The sequence below is a fragment of the Triturus cristatus genome, chromosome 10 (genome assembly GCF_964204655.1).
Source record: "Triturus cristatus chromosome 10, aTriCri1.1, whole genome shotgun sequence".
NCBI lineage: Eukaryota > Metazoa > Chordata > Amphibia > Caudata > Salamandridae > Triturus > Triturus cristatus.
This window is the reverse complement of record NC_140593.1, coordinates 59,507,994-59,530,034: the sequence shown is the minus strand read 5'-3', so window position 1 is coordinate 59,530,034 and position 22,041 is coordinate 59,507,994.

Here is a 22,041-nt window from a genome sequence, read left to right as displayed (position 1 = left end):
TCAATCACTCCTATTCCCTCATTCACACCATTTTCCTCTGCAGTTTCTCACTATTAGCCACATACCGGGCAGCAGACTGTGGTGCACCGTACTGTACTGATTGCAGGCAGGCTGAGCCTGGTGACTGCCAGGGAAGAGGCCTGCTCTTGGACTTATCTTCGGGTCTGGCCGTAGTGCTGTCTCACAAGACTGCCACTTTAAGGTCAGCTCTGCATGGCTATTAGCTGGTAATGGTGTTGTCCTGCTGGGAGGCAGACAGGCTCTGCTCCTTGTGTCTCTCTCAACCTCAGGTCCATCAACAGGGAAAGGCTGGCAGCTCATCCACTACTGCTGGGATAGGACAGCACCCACCTACACATGTGACCGAGGGCTCACAAGCTTCACTAGTAGTCATTCATTATAGGTGGGCGAGCCCACTAATTATTATGGCTAGCTGATCCAAGGGTCGGCTCTGGCTCTAAGCAGCCATGATCGAGTCGAGCCTTGAAAATATTTGGCCGGTAAATTATGCAACAAACATCATGTTAGAATATGATACAATCTCATCGCAATCCCTACATGTGGAAGACTTTTACCTCGGTACATCAGATTATATTTTCCCATTGAGAAGTGTTTTTTAAAAAGTAAGAGTTTTTAAACATGTACTAAGGAACATTCCTGCCCGTCCTAATGACAATGCTATTAGTGGACTAAGGAAAGTCCGTTGTCATGTGTACCCTTTATGTGGCTTAGATTTTTATTGTAGAAGCCTGGCGCACCATTGTGGCCTTTTACATCAAACACAAGAGCTGTTTCCATATGGGGACATTTGAGGCTCCTATATTTGAAGGTGGTGTCAATCATACTTGAAAATGAACAGAAAAGGTATTTGTGTAGGATCACACAGTTTGGTCACTGTGCAATTCAGCCACTAAAGGGTATCTCTTTCCCACATCCCGCATTATTGCTTTATTCTTAATTAATTTAGAATGAGATTAGAGGCTGGGTGACAGGCAGAGCTGCATTTTATTGTTGGAAGTTTTACATCGCGCAAACTTTGCCCAGCGGCATTCGAGCGCTTCACAACAGACGCATTCTAGTTGCACGTTTTTTTCTGCCTCCTGAGATTTAGACGGGATTCACAGGATGCAGCAATATTTTCGGTAGTGCTTAGGAAGGCCTCACCTGTTGCAACGTGGGTAGCTGGAAAACGCCAAAGGCGGGTGCTATATGTGCACCTGCTGATGTGTCACAAGTCTGGTAATTGAACGAGGGATGATGCTGTGCCCTCATCCAGGTATGTCCCTCCCAGCGGTGGCAGGTCACCAGCTAGGGATCAGTTGGGATAAGAGGCTGCCAATGTGGAGTGCGAGGGTACAGACCACCGGCCAGCAGGATGAGCTGCAGGTCCCATCAGAGGTGGCAGGCATCCACAGTCTTGGTGCAGCCCTGTGCTTTCCCCTATTGGTGTAATATAAAGATGATGAATGTTCACTGGTGATGAATTCATTGAATACAATTATTCGGGGGGGGGGGGGGGGGGGCTACTGAGGGGGCTGGCAGGACATGGCCGCTGGGACTCGAGCCAGCAAAGGAAAACAACATCCTATCAGGAGAGAGAAGGGTCGCCCTGGGATAGGAAACTGCACAGAACAACACAGAGCTGCCACCCATGCTCTGGCCACGTGTGCTCCTTGTGTGGTGGTGGCAGAGGGCCTTGTCTGACATGAAATAACAAAAGGCTAAGTAGGACCATCATGTTTACCCGCGAGTGGCTGCACTGTCCCCCGTATCCGGGCAGCTGTAGTTATGTATTACTCCAGCCCTACGTGAGGTCAGAGAGACTGAGGCAGGCTGGGCTTGGCTGGCAGTGGAAGCCTGGCTCTTTGTTTCTTGCTGTATTACAGAGACAGCCGAGTGCTCACAGCCCCATGCTGCCCAGTTCTCAGTGTGTCAATGAGACAACTGATTTCCTCTTGGCTCGTGGTAGCAGCACAGCTGGCACTGCCAGAAAGCCAATGTAAAGCACTAGAGCTGCTTTTGGTATGCAGACATGCTAGCGCCTCATAGGGGGTCCAGGAGCTCTAAGGCGTGACTAATGCGTTTCAGAGCAGTGATGCGACCACCTGCAATAAAATGCTTTAGTCTGACCCCTGATGCCTGGTACTTGGCAGGGCGGATGGTTTCATATAGTGCATATAGTGTGAACGTGGCATGGGCATTAGTGTTTCACATGAGAACAGGTTCAACAATCGTCAAAAGCAAACATATAAGCAAAACAGGGCATAAGCATAACATAGACACAATGCAAAAGAGCAGGTCCGAATATTGTGAAGAGCAAAAATAGAAACAAAACAATGAAAGCACAAAATTGATGAGGTCGAGCTGAAGGAGATGAGTGTAAGGGCGAGCACAGTAGCATGGTTTCCAGTTCTTGGCATGAAATAGGCTCATGCATAGGGCTGAAGAAGGTTCCAAATCGTAGTCGCTACCCCAGAGAAGGACTGCTTCATATAGCCTTCATCAGTGGCGGGCGGCACAAATAAAAAGTGGTGAGCAGGTGTAGGAGGGGGGCAGGGGTTGGGGTTAATAATAAAGAAATAAGACTTACCTGATGCTGCTCTGCTGCCTCGCGCCGCAGTGCTCCTCTGCGTCCTGGTCCCAGCGGTCCCTGGGACAGCATCAGAGACTCCCTGTGCAACCCCATACTGTCTCATGTGCCATCAGAGCCGCACAGCGATTGGCCTGAGCGGGCTTGTTCCACACTTGCCCAGGCACAGGGAGTCTGTGCTTCTTCTCCCAAACGGCAGGGCAGTACAGCCGGGTTGGAGAAACCTAACCGCATGTCCGTTTGGCTATCCTAAGACGGCTGGCCATACAGACATGCACAGTTAGCAGAGCACATCACTTCACCCCATCTACCATGGCCTGGTCCGCCCCTACCTACACACGCTGGCTCAGCCAGAAGATAAAAAAGAAAACAATAATGAAATATTGTTTTATTTTTCAGCTGCTGGCTCTGAGCCAGTGGAGCGATGCACCTCTGCCATTGCGGAGGAGCCACAGCTGGCCTTCATGCTTGAATGTGGGCGGTTCCAGTAGAAGGGCTTTTGTTGTCTCAAACCATGTTGAACCCAAGAGATTTTCAATTTACCAGTCAGGAAGGAGGTAGAAGAGTCACACAGTGCTGTTTGTGTGATGCAAGCAGTGTTGAGGTGTGTTCTGGCTTCAATGGGAAGCCTTTAAAGCGTCAGCAGGGTGCTAGTGGTGTGCTTAGATTTCTTGTGGCCTGAGACAGATCGAATCACTGCATGAAGTGCTGCTCTGGAGGGAGCTGAGTTGTTTTTCGGTTGATCCAAGAGCAGAGAATTCCCAGTGTGCAATCTAGAGAGCACCAGTGCCTGGACAAAAGCTTTTAAGTCCAGTTCTGGCATGAAATGTCTGATGCCCCAAATAGGTTTTAGTTTTAACAAGGCATTTGTGGCCACAGCAGTGATATGCTTCTGAAGGCTCAGCCGACTATCTAGGAGGAAGCCCAGAGACTTGACCTCCTCCACAATACCCGGTTAGCATCCCAGGGCAGAGAAGGGATACATCCACTCATGGACAGATATGTTGGATCCCCTTGGAGAGATTAAAAGGAATTCAGTTTTAGCAGGTTTGAGTTCGAGATGGTAGGTTGAAATACATTTTTTCCTTCTTGCCAAGGTGTTGGAAAGAAGGAGGCTGCCATTGAGTGATGGGCTCATCGGATAGATCTGAGTGTCATCTGCATACATATGGTAGAACAACCCCGAACTACTAAAAATCTCGCCTAATGGTTCTAATGGTGGTAAAATGCTCTCACTTGGAAACAACATGCTGATGGGGCAGAAAAAGAAGGGAATAATAGTAATTCTATCGGAGAGAAATGTGTTCACAGCAAGAGCCCTTCAACAATCAACCTCCCCATACAAGAATCCTGTCCCACTGCTACAATTCAAGCCCTAATATCTACCCACTCTCCGAAACACATTCCACATTCCACTCACCACATTCCACACATGCTAACAGCATCATGCTTACACACACCTCCCCACTTACAGCAGGAAGCCCAAACGAAGGCAAACAAAAAAAACAGAAAACAAAAGACTAGTGATATTTATCTAATATGAGAGGACATTCTCTGCCACTTTTATCAATTCTTTTTGCTGGTGTGAGGGGCACATCTGGTACATCTGATGCCTCATAGCCCATACAACAACCTTCTCTATCTCAACCAGGCATCCAGCAGTCTTTTATCTGAGACACAGCTGGCAGCTCTCCATCTAACATGTCCCCAGCTCTACTCCTTTTACTACCTCTCCCTCATACTGATCTTTGATGATCCACACACATTCTCTCTCCCCCACACTTTCCCTGGCTTTACCCACACACACTCCCCTTGGAGTTTGAGGAAGAATTATCGTAAAAAGCTGGGGGCGGCAAAGGCCAAATATAAAGAATCAATATGGCTAAAACTTTTATCAGCCAGCAAAAAGCAAAACTCTCGGGATTTCTGGGGGATTATTAACAATTTGAACAAAGGTGAAGAGATGTCTCAAGACCCCGGCATCACTGCCGATGACTGGGAAGCCCATGTAAGGAACCTCTATGCGACAAAGGACACTACCTCATTTAACAAAATGCTACGGGCAATAAACGCAACGGATTCAGGTAACCAAGTGGGCTCCCAGGAAAGTTTAAATAAGCTTAACGACCTGGACAAGAAAAAACGGGATTGCGATCAGCCGGTACTGACATCCTGCATAAGTGTAACAAAACTTATACAGAAACTAAAACCCGAGGGTGCACCTGGTCCAATTGGACTACCGACAGCCATATTTAAATTAAATAAGGACTTCTGGTCCAACCACCTAACAGTTTTGTTCAACCAAATCTTTATCTATGGCTGTATGCCAACATCGTGGAAAGGAAACATCATCCACCCCACTACAAAAAGGGCAACAGAAGAAACCCAGGTAACTATAGGCTGATCTCTCTTATAGATGTAGAAGGAAAACTGTACGCCTCATGTCTTTTAGAGCAGGTTCAAGAATGGGTAGAAAATAACAACTTACTTCCCATTTTCCAAATCGGCATAAGACAGGGGATGGGGACAATAACAAACCTGACAACATTGGCTCTGCTAATGGGGAGAGCTGAGAAAAAGAACCAACGACTGTACGGGTGTTTTATAGACATAAGAGCAGCCTTCGATCAAGTGAGCCGGTCAAGACTATGGGAAAATCTCAAAGACTGGGGGATGTCCAGGATGCTACTAAATGCAATAATCCGCCTATACACCGAAACATGGGCAAGGGTTAAATTAGGCCAGGGACCGAGCTTAACATCAAAAATCAAAACTCAGGATGGCTTAAAACAAGGCTGTGTCCTGGCCCCGTGCCTATTTAACCTGTTTTTGGCAGACTTAGGTAGCAACCTAGGACAAATAAACAGCCACGCACCTAAACTTGGGAACGATTATATTCCAATTCTACAGTTTGCTGACGATATTGTTTTACTAAGTAAAACCCCAATAGGTTTACAACGCCTAATAACCAACCTTCAATCTTATTTAGAACAAGAAAAATTGGAATTAAACAGGGAAAAAACAAAAATACTGCGACTAGTTGAGCACAAGAAGATCAAATTTACATGGACGATTGATAAGTCAGTACTGGAAGAACAGAACTATTACCGGTACCTAGGCTTGACGATTGGGAAAGGCAATTCAAAACAAGAACACACTCTGACTATAAATGCGAAGTCCCAAACACTGATGTATGCATATAGACAGCTCCAACAAAAAATGGGGGGTCCCAATTACACGCACCTCCTTAGGGTAATGTCTGCCCAAATTCAACGTACATTATCATATGGACCAGTAACTTGGCTCGGAGGCGAGGCCAAAATCTTAAATGAATTACAGAACAAAATCTACAAATCTGTGTTCAAACTGCCTAAATTAGCATCTGCGGCTCAAATCCGTCTCGAATTTGGTTTACAAAATCAACACCTACGTTCGATGTCAAGGTTTGTAAAATGGTGTCATAAACTTCGGCGAGCCCAACCCAAGTCCATGGACCACGTTTGTTGGCAAGAGATAAGCACCCAAGACAGAGTCTACCGGAAACTCTTGGGCAACCTACTTGAATTCCTGCTTGTACGAACTAGATCTCCTAGAAACTTGGAATAAAGAAATAGACCACGTTTCTTTCTGTAAAATAGCCAACAGAGTGGCAAAAAGCAAATCTTTACTAGAGGATAAAACAATATTGGCTACTCGACGCCACGCTTGGACCGTAATTTCTTCCTACTCTTATCAGAAACAGCAGACCTACTTAGCAACCCACTTTAGTCAATATTTAAAAAAAACCTTCATCGACTACAGACTGGGTCTGCACTATTCAAAAGACCTAAGACCGTCTTGGAAACATCAGAATGAAAGTCTCCAATGTAGACTATGCGGATACCACAACAAAACTCTAATTCATCTGTTTTGCGTGTGCCCAGCGTTGATGACATTGAGAAGGAAATACTTACGTGCTATTTTTCTTAATCTGAACATAAAAACATGCCGGCAAGCGATAATAACTTGGTTGAGTGGTTCTTCTCCCATTCTTGCATGTCGGGGACTTAAATTTATGACAGAAGCAAAAAAACTATTCCCGGACAAATGAGTAGCCCTACATTATAATTAAAGAGGAACACAGCGATTAAGGCCGGATGTTCTACCACGTGATTACATCTTAAAACGTGTTAGACTAAGAACTCAAAAACTAAAAGTACAATCTTTCGGGGACTTTGTGACATGGTTTAAAAAAAATAATTTAAAAAAAAGAGACGAAATAAGTAATTTACGAACGCAAGTTTTATAATTGTTTTTATATGAAATGTGGATTGTAACAATTTTTATTAATTATGCAATAAAATTGAATTGAATTGTGTTGAATTGTGTGCACTCCCCTTGACCCACATTTCCCCATGTTAATCCCCACTCCTCTGAACCCTTCCCCCGTTTGCACTCTGCCCACAGTTGCCTCCTCCACTTCCACTTTTCTCAGTTTTCCCCCCTGAAGGGAGTGGTAGCTGACACCACTACCAGTCCAATCAAGTCTAGAAAGAAGACCAGGTTATTCGGTACAACACCATGGACATCAACACAGCTTCTTACAGTGAGTTATCCTCCCCGATGGCTCTTAACTCTTGTCCCCTTTCAACAGCATCCCTGACCCAGACTCTGAGAATAAGGCTTTTAACGGTTAGCAACACTGGTCCAGCTCCACTGGGCAGAATCCCCTCAAGCACAGGCTAGATCGCCTTAACTCCAAATTATCCAAAGAAGACGTTTGAATGTCCTACTTGTATCAATCTTTTTTATTGATATTCGGTAACAACAGTTAGAAACAGTCCACTAAAACATAACTGCGGAAGTAGCACCCCCCACCCCCTAATTCAGGAACCTTTATTCAGTAGATTATCATTTGTAATTCTCAGAATGAACCAATCATTAAACACAATAGAGCTTGTCCCAAACACCCCTCCCCACACCAGCAGTGGGAATAGTGAACTACATCTGCGGTGTCTTGCGAATTAACAATGACGGAACCCTTTTGGCTCCCGATGAACTCCGCAGAGCTATGACGTAATGAATAGAGTGTATTGCAGTGAAGGCTGCTTCAGAATGTTGAGTTCGCAGTTACACGCAGACGAATAAAGGCATGTATTACTAAGCTCTGTTTGTGGTGTAGTCATTGGCTGGTGCCCAGGTTGGGAAGATACTACAACTTCCAGTGCCCCAATCTCCATCATGTAGAGCCCCCTGGGTTTACGTTCCCACAGAGTCGATGAAGACGATGACCCTCTCACTAGCGCCCAGCCTAGCTGGCATAAGCAATGTGTTTGCTCCTGCCCACTATGGGCATCAGGCATGCATGTCATAGTCCCACGAATAATCAGCCAAGCCAGCTTGAGTCCTCCTCCTCATAACTGACCACGTGTCACCTCTGCCATGCCGCTAGATCGTCCAGGAGTTTAGCATCCCTTCTACCATGTTTCATATGTATCTCTTCCTCTAGGGCCCGCTCTGTTACACCCTTACCCATAGTTCTCCACTAGGGTCCCTCACCCCCGTCCAGCCAATAGCCATGCATCCTTCGCCAGCACGAGGACCAGCTTCATGAATTTGTATTTTATCTTCTTCCTCTTGTGTTTTTCCTCGGTACCCAGCAAACGCTGCTGTGGTGAAGGTATTACCCACAGACCTTAGTGCCTAATTAAGTCTGCCCGCAACCTTTGCCCAAAATCGTGCCACACCCTGATATGGCCAGGCCTAATGTCAGAATGTGGACCCAGAGCATGGAATCTCGGGCAGTCGGAGGATTTGTATGGGTTTATTTTGCTTATTGTGATCGGGGTGAGATATCTTTGATGTAGTAAGTGGAAGTAGATCAGTTTGAATCGTGAGCTACACAACACTCCTTTGATTTGATTTTAAGTTTTATATAGCGCTCGAAGCCCTGGGGCGTCTTGGCGCTGAAGCAAACAGGGAGGGAGGGGGTGAGGCCTGGACGGAGTGATTCTTAATTATCAATGAGAGAACAGCCAGGTATTAACTTGCTTTGGAAAGATCAGGAAGTCAGAGCAGCGTTTGATGGCTAAAGGTAGAGCGTTCCAAAGAGTGACTGCCTTCAACAGGACACTCCAGCCACCCCAGGCCATGAGTTGTGATCTAGGGATAGATGGTAGCCTCGCTTCCGAGGACTTGAGCTGTCTGCTCGGCAAGTACCAGGCTAATTTACTACGGAAATAGCTAGGCCCAGAGTTATGCAGTGCCTTGAAGGTTATGCATAGTGTTTGAAACTCTAGGCCTTTTGCTATAGGTAGCCAGTGTAAGTTGCTCAAGGTTTGGGCTGCTGACTTGTGTTTAGGAATTTCAGCGAGAAGTCTTGCTGCTGCGTTTTGAAGTATTTGTAGGCTCTGTAGAGACTTCTTGCGAATACCAATAAATAGCGAATTTCCATATTCCAGCTTAGTCAGGACAAGAGAGGTGATGACCAGTCTTTGAAGTTCATTTGGGATGAAAGGTCTGATTTTCCTTATCAGTTTTAGCATGTAGAATACTGAGGAAGATAAGGCTTTTACTTGCTGATTAAAAAGGAGCTTATCATCAAAAATGACTCCCAAATTTCTTCCTTTTTGAGCTGGAATAGGTAAGGGTCCCATATTCTGGGGCCACCAGCTGGGAGACCAGACAGATCCATTGTTATCGAAAACTAACACCTCTGTTTTGCCAGAATCTAGCTTTAGGCAATGAGTTTTCATCCAATGATCAACTTGCGTCATACAGGAGCTGAACCTGAGGCCCCCCTCTGTGGAGTCTTTGGGTATCGACACCAAAATGTGTGTGTCGTTGGCGTAAGACACTACCAAAACCCCAGGGACTTTATCAGTTTCACCAGGAGAGCAACGTACAAATTGAAAAGGGTGGGGCTGAGTGCAGAGCCCTGCGGCACCCCACATGGCAAACCAAATTGCACAGATGTGCAATTGTCCAGTGCAACACGGTTTGTTAAGAAATCTTGCAGTAAGGTCAAGGCAACTCCTCTGATTCCCATGGTCCTTAGACGGTTAATCAATATAGTATGGTTAACAGTGTCAAATGCCGCCGAGAGATCAAGTAGTATCAGGATGGCTTGATCACCTTTATCCAAGGTCCATCCGATCTCTTTGGAGGCAAAAGCAGAGCCGTTTCTGTGCTATGCGCGTTTCTGAAACCGTATTGTGAAGAATCCAGGAGATTATTGTTATCAATACAGGTCATCCATTCAGCATTTAGTGCCTTTTCGAGTATTTTGGTGGGAAAAGGGAGCCTAGAGTTGGGTCTGTAACTACTGGTTTCCAGGGGATCCAAGTTACTTTTTTTCAATATGAGGAGAATAGACGCCATCTTGCCATCAGTAGGAATGTGTCCCGTGTTGAGCACTTTATTTAAAATTAGTGTGAGTTGTTCCTCGAACATCTTGGGAGCTAGATGAATAATTTTAGGGGGACAGGGGTCTAGTGGGGACCCTGATTTGCAAGCTATGATGAGTTTCAAAACTTGCTCTCTGTCAAGGGGGAGAACCTATCCAGGATTCTGGGAGAGTTGTTCACGGAGACAGTGGATACTTCCTTATGGTTTTGATCGAACGAATCAAAAACCTCTGTGACTTTATATTTGAAAAAACTAGCGAGAGTGCCACAGAGAGTTTGATTTGATGTGCTGACTTTTTGTGTTGCCATTTTTGATACATTTTTTATTGTTTTAAAAAGTTCTTTGGCCGAATTTTCAGCCAACATAATCTTTTCAGTAAAGTATTTAGTTTTCTCCCTGTGTTTCAGAGATTTATATTCCACAATGGCTTTTTTGTAGGTCTCTCTGTCACTCGAGTCGTAATTAGTTCTCCACTTACGCTCTAGTCTCCTACAGGTTTGTTTCTGAGACCTTAATGTCTTCGAGAACCAGGGTTCAGACGGGGTACTACGCTGGAATTTCTGCTTTTTCTCAGGGGCTTGGAGGTCCATGGCCTCCTTTATCCAGATATTGTATTTATGAGCAGCGATTTCAAAGCTGTCATCCCCTATATTCGTTAAGGGACAAGTGTCAAACAGCATAGTATTTAGGTCCCGTGAATTTATCTTATTCCAAGATCTGGAATTAGGGATCTCTGCTGGTGATACTCTAGCCACATTTTGTGATGGGGGAGGGGCTAATAGCAGACTGTCTTCCATTCCCTGTTGTTCTTCTAGGTTCGTTTCCCATGCCGTCTTCTCCCTCAGTTGGGGCTTACGCTTGTCAGCCTGTAGTGTGTTGTACTGGTCTACTGTGAGTAAACAAATGCCCACCTGATCCCAACTGTAGAATACTCCCCAATACTATGCTTGCCGTACTGGCCATCTTGGCATACTGAAGAAACTGCCCTACTCCTAGTCCAAATATTTCTCTAACTTCCAAGAGGGAAAGGAAAGCCTCCTCTGGGTACAGGTCACTTTATTTATTTATGTCATTTGTAGAGCGCTTGAATCACCCCAGATGGCGTATGTCCGCGCTGAGGACGTATAGAGGTGATGACTTAAGTGTTAGAAAAGTGAAGTTTTGAGTTTTTTCCTAAAGGTCAGGTAGTCAGTGCAGAGGCGAATGTCCAAAGGTAGTTGGTTCCAGAGTTGAGGGGCTAGGTAGGAAAATGCTTTGCCTCCTAGTCTGGTTTATTCTATCCGTGGAACGGTGAGAAGGCCCTTTCCTTTTGAGCGGAGGGTACGTGATGGTGTGTGTCTGACTAGTTTGTCCGCCAGATATGTTGGTCCCATCTGGTTTAGGCCTTTGAACACCATACAGCAGATTTTAAATTGAATTCTTTTGCGTATTGGTAACCAGTGAAGTTTGTGGAGAAGGGGAGAGAGGGACCTCGGTGAGGTGCACTGGCTACCAGGCGAGCTGCTGTGTTCTGGACCACCTGTAAGCTGTTCATGGAGGATTCTTTGGCAGCGATTAGCAAAGCGTTGCTGAAGTCCAGACGACTAAGTACTAAAGCGTGTACTAGAGTTTTCCATGTGGAAGGGGGGAGGAAGTGAAAGACCTTGCGGAGTAAGATCTTGTTTTCTCACAACCTCCCTCTCCCCAGGAAACCATCGACATTGCAGGTTCAATGTCCTGGAAGGATCCCAAATACCATATGGGGAGTTCCCTATCAAAGGGTGGTCTCTGGAGAACCCTCATCACAATTCTCTCCCAGATCTTAGCAGTCTGTCGTATCACATACATTACCCCCTCCTCCAAGATGCCCCCCCCCAAGCAGCATTGTTAGCACGGCATCTGCGCGTGCTCCCCTCAGTAGATGCTTTCCCAATTGGCATCCACTGTAATCCATTTAGCAGTGTGTTGAACGTACGCCGCATAGTAATATACTCGCGGTCCGGGAGCGCCCATCCCCCTTCCACCTGATCACGCCTCAGAGTACTCAGCGCCACTGTGCTACATCTCCCAGCCCATTACAGGGAGATCATCAAACTATTCATTCACTTAAACACAATGGGTTTCAGCAAGCAGAGAGGGTTTTATAGAGAATACACACAGCGTGGGAGGAGGACCTTCTTTGCAATGGCGACTCGGCCCATTACTGATAGAGAGAGAGTATTCCAGAATTTAATGGATGCCATCAGCCCGTCCAGCACCCTTCCCATGTTCTATTGATATAGCTTGTCCTCTGTTGCAGCAAGCATAATACCCAAATAACAAAACTAGCAGCTTCCCACTGGATGCCCACATTCGTAAGCTCTGCAGGTGAAACCCCAAGCAGCGACCCAGCAGGAAGAGTATTGTTTTTTGCCAATTTACTTGCAAGCCCAACACACTGCTAAAGGCCTCCATGTGGCCTAAAAGGCATTGCAGTGATGTCGTGGTGAGCGAAGATAGTTCAATGTGTCGCAGCATGTAGGGAGAGTATATGCTTAAGGTGCCCCACGCAATCCCCCACTCCCTCATGTCCTGCCTCATCCTGACCACCATTTTATCCAGGACCAAGGCGAAAAGCTAAGTCGAGAGGGGCCAACCCTGCCTAGTGCCCCTAAAGATGTTCCAGTTGTCAAAGATGGTTCGTTCCACCCTGACACTGGCTCTTGGTCCTGTATAGAGACACCTAATCCATCCACAGAAAGAGGGACCCAAGTCAAAGGCTCTCGGTAGCCTCATGAGATAAGCCCATCCCAGTGTCCTAGGCCTTTTCCAGGTCCATCAATACCAGTGCTAATTCCTCATCTCTTCCCTTCACCTCATGTAACACATGCGTAAGTCCCCACAGGTTCATAGCCATACTCCACCCTGGAATAAACCCACACTGGTCCTTATGGGCCAAACGGCTCACCACTCCCTGCAACCTGATTGCCAACACCTTACATAGGACCTTCGTATTGGCATTAATGGCAGTAATTGGCCTAGTGGAGGAGCTATTCAAGGCATCATCACCTGGCTTTTGCATCATACAGATAATCCCTTGCCACTTAGGGGGGTAATATTTCTAGTTGCTTGGCCTCCACAAATACTGTCAGCAACTGTTCTAGAGATGCTGCATGAATGCCTGATAACATGTGGTTGGGAAGCTGTCACACCCGGCGGTGTTCCCCTGGGCATGGTGCCCCCAGCAATTCCTCTAAAGTGATCTTAGCCTCCAGTCTATCTCATAGGTCTTGTGGGATATTCACAGAGACCAGGAATGCTCTAATAGCCTCTCCTGGCCCCTCTTCCAGTGCCTGGTAAATATGAACCAGATGACTGCGGACTATTTCCAGGACCTCTGTTTGTGTACAGGCAGGAGTGCCACTTGTGTGTGTCAGACTTACTATTGGGGAGAACTCCTGTTTCCTGCCTTAATTTCATGCTAACGGTTTTCCCGGTTTGTCTCCCTCCTTGTGTAATCTTTGTTGTTATTCTTTCAACGTAAATGTGTCCAGTCTGTCCCATATTTCCGCCTCCTGGTGGCTCATTTCAGCTGCCTCCAGTCGCAGATCTGCGGCGTCTCCCTTCCGCCCCTGATGGTCTGCTAGATTTATTGTCCTACTTACCTCCACTACTGCCCCCTCCACTTCCTCCCCGGACCCCCTTCCTCTCTCTATGCCCTTTCTGCCTCTCTCCTCTCCTCCCCCCCACTGCCCTGATCTCCCCCGCCAAATCTCCCCTCCCCCTTTCCACACCCCCTACATGATGCCCTTGCCACTCCCTCCCTCCCCATCCCTCGCCTTTTTCCCTCCCTCTTCGTACATGCAGGCATATGGACCCCGTCAACTCGGGGAACCACTGTCGCAATTCCCACCGTCCTCTCCACATCCTAGCGGGACCTCTTCCTCCACTTCTCGGCGATTGGCTATGAAATTCGCTTGACCGGCTCTACGGGATTCCCCCTTTTTGCCAACAAGCCTCCCCCACCCTGATCCTGCAGTTCGCCCCATCTGGACCCTAGAGACATGTCCTCTCTCCTCTCCCCACCAACAGCGACTGGTTGCCCGGTTCCCACTCTCCTCCCCCTCCTTTACGTGGGTTTTTAGTTTGATGGCATATTAGCACCCAATGCACGGGGAGATATGCAGCACGGGGAACATTGAATATAGTAGTTCTGCATGTAAAGTGCTTTCTCCCTCTTCCACCCCCCCCACCCCATTTAACTGCATTGCATTGCTTAATATGCTGATGATAATTAATGATATTTAAAGAGCTCCTCTCCAAATGACATTTCCCATGTTGCCACCACTCTGAACACAGTTCGGGATTTGATGCCCACCGATGATTTAAAGCTTACTACACCTAGAACAGAATTCCTCTTTATCTCCTCATCCTATTCACCACCATCAGTTCAGTCATGGATGGATTCAATCAACCTCCCCAATTGCAAATCCACCATTGTTGACAGGCCAAATCCTTACAAGTCATCCTGGACAAAAGACTCAACTCACAGTCTCAAAGTCGAAACAATGGCCCACGCTGTGTGCTTCAATTGCGTCTGCTCTGGTGAAGTCATTGCTGTACTGAAGAACACGATCATGCAAGCACTCGTACTTTCAAGAACTGACTCCTGCGATTCTTTCCTGACTGTTGTTCCCAAAATACATCTCACTCCACTGGAAGCAGTTGTACATGCCGCAGCACGCCTCGTCTTTGGGAGCAAAATAAGTGACCTCAGAAAGTGCAGTCAGAAAGCGGTTGGACCAGTGATGGAAATGTATAAAGTTCCCTCCGACCCTCTATCCAAGAATGAGAATTCCTTTGTCAGGCAACTCTTAGGTCTTCCCAATAGTACACCACTTACGCCGGTATGAATGGATTTTGGGGTCGGCCCAATTGCAGAGGAAGTTGCCCTCAGACCCCTCTTACATTGGCGACGTTTATGGAGTACCCCAGAATTAGCAGTTTTTAGAGAAGAGCTGAAGGAAGTGCTAAATTTACAAGGAGCTAGTAAAATCCCATGGCTGGTCTATATCAAGAACTCTTTAGAAGCAATGGGGTTGGGCAACCTATGGGCTAATGCTGCAGGAAGTTACCTGTCAATATCCAGGAAGGCCCTGTCAAATATCTTTAGGGAATACAGACTCAATCAGATAAAGAGGAACCCCGTGACTGGTATATTGACTGCACCCTTCCTAGATGTTAAAGAGCAATATAGGTTAGAACCTGCCCTTAATGTCATCCAGCCTGCCCTTGCCAAAAAGCTCTATCTACAATTTAGGCACGGAGTATTGCCACTACGTGCCTTTACAAACAACTGGGGGGCATTCTGACTCAGAGTTGCCCGGTCTGCAATAATATATCGGAGAAGGACCAACACGTATTATTTTTTTGCCCGGCATTCAAGAAGGCGAGACATCGATGGTTACTGCAGATATGTAGAAACCTCGGAACAAATCACTGCGCAGAGGCCTATAGGATACTAAAATATGATACTAGCATGCCTATTGTGTACTCAGTTTCTCGATATTTAATTTCTATGTGGTGTGTACGTTGAGCCATTTTAAAGCTAGGCATTGCCTAATTTTATCATTTTATCCCATTTCTGTGATTACTAACTTCTTCCAACCTCTTTTTTTTCACACATCAATGTTACAAATTTGTATTTTTATATATTTTTTACATTCTAAAACTTTTATTCGGAATCACTGACAATGTAATGCACACGCACTTTATATCTGGGAAATTTAAATGCAGGAATTGTGCTGTACTTTTTATTTGCGCTTTTATGGCCTCAAAGGCCGAAATAAAGAATTCTTTGAATTGAATTGAAATTACCATATCTCAACTGTACTTTTCAACATTTCACTAGCTTCTCATTAAAGCCAGAGCTATTTACAAAACAGCTGGCATCACTCCATACACGCCAAGAAAGCTATAATAAAGCCATATTTGGATTTCACAATGAGGAGTCTCCCTTCTGAATCAGGTGTGCTGGTGTGTATGCTCTCACAAGGGCATTCATACTACCAGCCCACACTACCTGACTGCCAGGTTAAAATGATCTGGTGGATCAAGTCTATAACAAAAAGCTGAATTAATGCGTCTTGCACCCACAACCTTTAAAAAGGAATGATTTATAGCTCAATTCTTCTCGGTGAGTGCAACCAGAATCTGGAACTCTTTATCTCAGGGCTTACTTACCACTGCCTCACTATCTTCAAATCCGAACTGAATTTGAAACCCATTCTATTCGAAAGACACTTAAGACTGCGCCTAGAAGATGCAACTGACAAATGATTGAGCTAGCCTCGATCCACCCGCTCAGGGTTAAAATAAGTGCACTATAGCGCCTTAAAGCTCAGTAGGCTAAAGACGCTAAGCTGTTTCATATTGCTCTGATGCCCACTGTTGGACTTGAGAGATGAATACTTGATGATGATGATTATATGTATTTTAAATTGAATGCTCCTACTAAGTATATGAGACTAAAGCTCTGCACTTTAATTTCTGATTCACCGTGTCTGTTTTTAACTCTATTTCTTGGGTTTTAATGATTTTTGCCTCAAAGTTTGTTATAACTTGGACTACAGACAGTACTATCTTACATTGTAAAGATTTGTATTAATCATACAATAAAGTCAGTATTCACTTGAGTTAATCTTACTTCCAACCACACACTGATGGACTTGATTTTGCAAAGTCACCTGCAAGAGGTGTAATTCTCTCATACGTACGAACATTTTAGAACAGGAAAGTGGGAGATTTCGAAAACATTGGGGATATGTATTTTCACCATTGACGTCTATAGAAGCAGAGGCGATTTCAGACAAGAGACTGTAGAAAGGATCTTCAATCAATGACGAGGCATAGATTTGGAAGATTTACAAATCCATAGTGAAATTTATTCTTGGAGTGGAAAGACCCACGACATATCCAAAGCGGGTTACAGGTCAGAATGAATAACAGAAGACTTGACATTCTAGATGCTGGAACCCTTAAAGCTTCACATTCCAATACATTTAAAGACATACATTAAATACAAATGATAACAATAATTACAACTCATAACATACCCCCCTTCCTATAGAGAAAAAAATAAAAATTACTGAGAAGTTAATATCGAAATGACATCAGTAGTAAACAAAGTCTTAATGACGAAGAGGTGGAGCTCTAATTCTAGAACTATACCTAACATTCCTGTTGTCACCAGATCCCTTAATATTATCTGGAATATCATTATCATTAAAACAACTAGGAGGAAGAGGCACAGAAATATTATCACCTTCACCCCTATTTAGTAATGGAATAGAGTTGTCAGAAGAATTATTAACATTGTTATGTTTAGGGCTTAAATCACCAAGGTTGAACCAATCAGAATGACTTTGAGTTTTAAATTGAGATTTTACTTTTTCACAAATTATTTTAGCCTGTTCCTCTGTGAGTTTAATCACAGCGTTACGATTCCACCACCCACGATCCTGTAACATGACAGCCATTTTGGAAACCTTAACAATCCTGGCAGGCTCAGAAAATCTTGATTGACCTTTGCCAACCTTAATAGGTTTCTTTATTAGAACCCAATCACCAGGAAAGAGAGAGGTAACTTTAACATGTTTCCTTACATCATAATTTGCTTTATACAACTGTTGTCTTTGTTTCACATATGCCATAACTTTCTACAAATCAATTTCATGAGAATTACTGTTTCCTAATTTCCCTTTCAGCCATGACGGACTGAATAGAGAGATTGGTTTCCTACCCCTCAATAACATATATGGAGAAATATTAGTGGTTGAGTGGGGTGTAATATTGTAACTCCAAATCTTGTCACTAATATACTTGTGCACATCCAAACCGTTAGCTAAAGCTGTCTGTACACCTTCTTTTAGAATTTTGTTGGCTCTTTCTACCAAACCATTTGAGGCAGGGCTGTACAATGGTACTAAGATGTGCTTAATGGAAACATCATTCATGAAGTTTTCGAAATCACCAGATGTAAAATGGGTCCCATTATCAGTTACAATCTCAGAAGGAAGACCTTTAATCAAGAAAAGACATTGTAAAAACGAGATAACTGATTTAGAATCTGAGTTTTTAACAAAAGAAAAATATAACCACTTGGAGAAGTAGTCAATTATAACAATCAAAAACTTACTATCACTTCCCAGCAAGTTGAAAGGACCAGAAAAATCCAATCCTAATTTCTGCCACGGACCACTAGGCCATTCAACTGGGCATAAAGGAGAAGTAGAAGTGCACCAGTGTTTATCAGAACATAAACATTCAGGACATTTATCAATAAAGGACTTGACCTGACCATCTATACCTGGCCACCAGTACACATCCTTAATTTTCCGTACAGTACTTGAAATCCCTAAATGACCTTCATGAGCAAGAACAATAATTTGACTCCTCAAACTCTCAGGTGGTACAATTTTATCATCCCTAAGTAAAATGTCGTTAACTATAGATAGTTCTGATGCAATTTGCGAGAAACATTTGTCTTGCATAGACAAGCTTCTATCATACGGCAAACCCTGGACTAAGAATTTCTTCACCCTTTCCAGACAAAGATAATTACGTCCACATTCAATCCATTCATCTTTTGATAATCTGCTCATTTGTGTCAAATCATTAATGGTAAAGATAACATCAGAATCACAATTTCTGTCAAGATCTGAAACGTCACCCTCTAACGGAATACGAGACAAACAGTCTGCCCTGACATTTCTACCCCCAGGAATGTATTTAATATCAAAGTTAAATTCTTGTAGTCTGGCCAGCAGTCTGATCAATCTAGAGGAGGCTTTGTTTGAGTTACTTTCACCTAACATGTAAATTAACGGTTTAGGGTCTGTGAACAGTTGAAATCTTGAACCCCAAATATACATTTTAAACTTTTCTACAGCCCAGCAGCATGCCAGAGCCTCTTGTTCTATAGTGCTATAATTAGATTCAGCACTGTTTAATGTTCTTGAAGCGAACGCTATGGTGTACTCATTATCATCAATCATCTGGCTTAAAACTGCACCCAGGCCTTTTGAGCTGGCATCCACAGTGACGATACAGGTTTGGCCTTGAGAAAAAGCTCTTATAGCCGGTGCCACCAAAATTAATTTTTTAACAGAATCAAATGACAACTGAGTTTCGTCAGACCAGACATACTTCGCTTTTTTTTTAACAAATCTCTGAGAGGTTGTACAATGATAGCGTAACTCTGGACAAAACGAGCGTAATATTCGCTGAGCCCTAAAAAGGCTCTTAAAGCATCCTTATCTTGGGGTCTGGGAGCGTCTTTGATAGCGTTGATTAAAGATAACTTGGGTCTTATACCATTAGCAGAAATATTATGCCCTGGGTAGTCTACTTCTTGAGTGACAAATCTACACTTGTTTTTATTAATAGTCATACCGACTGCCTCAAGTTTTTGTAAAACTTTGTCAAGTAGAGAATAATGTGATTCTAGGGTAGCTGTGTGAATTAAAATATCATCCTGAAAGGCTTGGATTCCATCTATACTAGCAAACAGTTTGTCCATCAGACGTTGGAATACACTGGCCGCGGATGCTAATCCAAACGGCAGGCATTTATACATAAAACGACCAAAAGGAGTAACAAACGTGGTTAAAGATTGAGACTCTTTGGAGAGTGAAATCTGATGATAAGCCGATTTTAGATCGATTGTGGTGAAATACTTGCTACCACCCAGATTCGCCAACATCTCTTGAATTCTGGGGAGGGGATGGCAGTCCACTACAATATTACGATTCAGAACTCTTAAATCCGCACATAAACGGATCTCACTTGAACTTTTACGGGCCACAACGGCAGCGGAAACCCATTCCGAGGATTCTACAGGTGTTATGATATCTTGTGAACATAAATCATTAATTGTTTTCCTCAAATCCTCTCTAGCAGACAAAGGGATTGGTCTACATTTTTGAACAATTGGGACAGCATTCTTTTTAAGTTTAATCGTGTGTTGGAAGTCTTTAACCAAGCCTACTTTATCCGAGAACACACTGGAATATTTTGATAACAAATTAGTTATGTCAGATTCATTGTACCTATCGAGAACACACATAGAGCCATGAGCAATCGAAGAAACTGGTAGATCACCTAAAACAACAGGCTCCAAATGTCCTGGTTTTAAGATGATCCCAAGATCAGCTTGATCTTGCCAACCTAAAATGTCACGGCCATTCACGGCGTAACATAAATGTTGGTGTAAGTTTCCCTACCTTTAAATATGATGGAATCAGAGAAATAACCCTGCATGGTGATATCGAATTCACCAAATGCCTTAGGGTTGACATCTGTAGGTTTAAGAAGGACATTCGACCAAAATTTATTAAAAGTTTTCTCATCTAAGATTGTGATCGGAGACCCTGAATCAGCCATGACATTAAGCTCAATGGGGCCAATCAACACACTGCATAGAGGACCTTTGCATCTTTTTATATCTCCGCGTAAGGTATTTACCTCAATAGTGGATAACATATTATTCATAGCATTGCAGAGCTCATCTTGTTCAATATTGACAAAATTAAGTTTACTTATATGTCTGGTTGATCTGCATACCATATAAAAATGACCAATCTTCTTACACGTGTTGCACCTTTTCCCTTGTGCAGGACAATTTACATAATTCCCCATATGATACTTTGAACCACATCTGTAACATGAACCTTTTTTTTCAACCATAATACTAGGTTTTACTTTTGTGGAAACAGCATTTACAATCGGTTCATTAGTGGCAGAATTGGGGTCAATCTGCATAACATCTGAAGTAGTCGATGGTTTGTTGGCAGAATGCTTCTAGCAATATCCATAACTTCATCCAGAGAAGGATTTTTACACGTTAAAATACGTTCCTGTATTTTCTTATTGTGGCAATTGAAAACTAATTGGTCACACAAATATGTATCTAAATGAGAGTCAAAATGACATTTCGCTGCTAAAACACGCAAAACTGCCAAATAATCCTCAATGGACTCTTCTTGTGTCTGTTTGCGTTTAAAAAATAAATGACGTTCCACCATAACCGATGGTTCATCCACATAATGTTTACCTAATCTGGCTAGAGCCTCAGCTTAAACATTCCACCTTTCATCACTAGACGGAGCTGGAATGACAGGTAAATTATCAAAAACATCTTGTCCTGCGTTGCCTAAGTGGTTGAATAACAGAGCTTTTTTTCTTGTCGCAGAATACTCAGTGGCATCAATAGCTTCAAGGTAATTATCAAAAATTCTAAACCATCTATGCCATGGCATAAGTGTTTTACCAGGATTTGGAAGAAATGGTGGTGGTTACATAACATTATTTGATGAGGAAGACATGGTTCAAAGAACTGATAAAATATAATATAGTGTAATATAACCAGTGAGTATTCTAATACTGAATTAAATTTTAAACTGTATATAACTTGGGAGTAAATATCATGTAATACATATATCTCTTAAACTGTGAATACCTTGGGAGTAAATATCATGTAATACATATATATGCGATAGCAATACTGAAGGGGAAAGCAAAGTAAGTAAAGTTTCATTAAAATTAATTAATAAACGATGAAATAAGAATTAACAGTCACCACATATAAGATTAGCAGATGAGCAACTTCCAGGAACGTGTACCAGTCACTGTAGGGAAAAAAAACGCCGCTGAAATAATAGTTGTGACGAAGATCGCATGTATTCATTCGATGAAAAGCAAAGAGAGTACTGAAACTACAAAACAAAGATGGCCGCCGGAGCTTGAATAGACGTGATGACAAACTGACGTTGAGACGTGATGATCCTGAAGAGGAGAAGACGTCAGAATGCACTCCGTGTTATGCGCGCCGAAGAATGAAGATGGCAGACAAAAGTAAGCAAGTTGAAACGGTGAAGACCAACCGCAAATAAGGTACCATCAATTATTTCTGTTCTAATGACGGGCGCAGCGAAATCTAGCACTGACTCTCAACAGACCTCCGTGCTAGAACATGTCTCCGCGCACAGTCAGAGCGCCAATCTTCAACGTAAACTCCGAAATTGAACACTGCCTCAATGTTAGCTGCG